Source organism: Simochromis diagramma, unplaced genomic scaffold (genome assembly GCF_900408965.1).
Source record: "Simochromis diagramma unplaced genomic scaffold, fSimDia1.1 OVJJ01000773.1, whole genome shotgun sequence".
Taxonomy (NCBI): Eukaryota; Metazoa; Chordata; class Actinopteri; order Cichliformes; family Cichlidae; genus Simochromis; species Simochromis diagramma.
In genome coordinates this window covers 265,024-267,856 of record NW_024386807.1, presented here as the reverse complement: position 1 = coordinate 267,856, position 2,833 = coordinate 265,024, and positions in this window count along the sequence as shown.

Genomic DNA, 2,833 nt, shown 5'->3' with positions numbered 1-2,833 from the left:
CAAAACCAGGAGGCGCCGTACTTGTTGGTACTAACTTTTCAGCTTTTCTTCATCACGAGCTCGTGTTTCCTCACATGAGGAATTATCACCGGAGTTTATAAACCGTCTTCAGAGTGAGACGACGTGCAGGATCGAGAGAGGGGACGACACGCAGAAGATGAGAGACGTCTTATTAACGTACTGAAGCTTCAAACGAAACATCTGATCTTTGTTTCACTGTGGAAACTGTTTTATATTTGAGCAGGGACAGGAGGGCAGGGTGATGCAGCGCGGCGACCATGAAATATTATTGTAGAGCCACTCCACGGCTGCAGGGAGTGTGGAAGGACGTGCTTCACACCTGAGTGTCTGCCTCACAGGTGTGTGCGAGGCTCAGCAGAGCACAGGTGATACTGAGATCACACCTGAGTGACATCATCCTCCTGACAGAGCAGCTTCAATAACGATGAAACGTTCAGTGTGAACTTCGTCTTCTTCCTTCTGCAGCTCCAAACATCCACCTGTGAATCGCTTTTATTTCCACCTTCATGTTCGTGACCTTTGACCCTCAGCTGATGGACACGCCTCCTGTTTGATCAGCTGACGTGATCAGTGACTCGTCCTCAGGTGATGAAAATAACCTTTATTATTAACACTTTCCACTCAGTCGATCAGCAGGCGCGTTGCTGCGTCTGCGCTCGTCTCAGGACGCCATGAAAGCGACACGTGCGGCGAGGGGCCCACATTAAACCTCTGCCCCTCGGGAGGTTAAAGAGGCGGGGCCACTCCGTTAATCGAAACTAAATGTGGATGAGCTGGAAGAGGAACGCAGGAATAAATGATGTCAGATGTTCCCGGAGCCTCGCTGCAGAGAGCAACGAGTGAGCTGCAGAAAATCTAAACCCCGCCTCCGCAGTGACTCGCCGGAGCGCGAGGACGGCATTAAGCCATTCAAGGTCGGCCTGTTTCAGGCGGTATAAGTATGCCGTGGCGAGGCCGCCGTCTATTTTCAGGGTGGCCAGAAATGTGCACCGTGCCGTTGGCAGCGCAACAACAATAACCTCCTGCAGAGGTGCTGCTGCGTGCACCGCGCAGCAGCCAATCAGAGGCCCGGGGTGGGCGGGCAGCGACTCCCGGCTGACGTCTCTTTGAGTGTTCGTCTGAAATAAATCCCCCGGCAGGACGGCGTGTCCTCGGGTCGGCAGTCAGAGGGAATCACCTGCTGATCGCAGAGGTCAGAGGTCAAACTGGTTGGAGCTGATGGAGCCGACTGTTGGGGGGCAGCGTTCCCGACGGCTGCAGGAATGACTTCCTGGTGTTCTGGGGTCGACTCTGGCCCCGCCTCACAGCTCAGCCCGTGCAGGAGGACGCGGAGCGGCTCGCCGACAGGAGAAGCTTTGTGTTTTAAGCACCGCCCCCTCGCCGTGACTCGCCTCAGTGTTAACACAGCAGGTTAGCCTGAGTGCTGCTCCTGTCTGTGCGGCGTCTCTTAGCGTTCCTAATAAAGCGTCTCTGTGTGGAGAACATAAATGTGACAGGTCAAAGTTCACGAGTGTTTATCTAACGCGAGGCCTGATGGGAGTAATTTAAGGCCAAAGTCGGCGCTGCTGTTTGTGCTGTCGGCGTGCTCGGTGAGGAATGTGAGTGGGAGCGAGGTGAGGCGGCGCCTGTAAACCGAGGGAGCACAGGGGCATGATGGGAAACAGATTTACAGGCCGTCACGTTCAGATCGTACTTCACGCAGACGGTTATTGATCCTCTCGTATCTTTGATGACATCATTTCTAAGAGTCTGCGGCCGCTCGGGGCTGATTTGCAGTTTCAGGAGCGTTTTTGTTTATTTGCAGGTCATCGATGAAGAGCGACGCAGCGAGCGCCTGCAGCCCTCTGCTTACTCAGTGCACGACGCATTAAACACGCTGCAGCTGGTTGGAGCTGCTGGAGCTCATCTACCCTCCGTCATCGAGGCTTTCTGAAAACATGACGGCTGTGCTGAAACCAGAGCCAGCGGCGCCTCGCACGTCCCGTCAGTCTGTGGATGTTTCTCTGCACCCAGAGAGGCGGCTGCTGTTCCAGCTGTTGTCAGCGCGTGGCACGATCATGGTCGCTCTTTAATCGTACGGTGACTCCACCTTCAGTCTGTGTGCCGCTGACGAGGGTGCCGTGACAGCGTGATGACGAGGGTTCGAGTCCTGCTGTGTTTGTGACATCGCTCGAAACACGGCGTGGGCTGCAACTGGCCTGATGCTAGCTGTGTTAGCGGTTAGCTCTGATAAGAAGCCGATGCAGCAGAACTAAAGATCTTCAGCGGGTCAAAGGTTAAAGATCATGCTGATACTCAGAGCTCAGGTCGGCACATCGAAGCCGTACATACTCAGAGTTTCCCTCGGAGCTCCGGGTGGAAATTTGGCTCTAATGATCTGTTCCAGTATTTCTGATCCCTCAGAACTTCCAAAGTATCGGAGATTTCCACGTAAAGTCTTCAGGGAAGTCGACACCATGAAGGCCAGAGCCTGTGATGAGCAGCTAGCACCGAGTGTTCGCTGAACAGGAAGTTCACAGCTGAGGCTGGAGAGCGGCAGCGAGGACGTGCTGTCCCCGTCCGTGTTTACACGACGCTCAGAGTTTATTATATGTTTAAAGTATGTTTGTATTCTGAGCCTCAGAGAAGCTCTGAAAGTCAGAAGTATGGAAGTCTTTTTAAAGTAAAGTACAGTTTTTCAAATTAAAAGCTTTCATTTGCTGATGTCTTCTTCTGTGGTGTCTCAATCCTGACTGGTACAGGTGTTCTCACCTGCAGCTCCACAACCTGCTCGCTCTGATGCACCGTGTGACTCACTGTGTGTGTGTGTGTG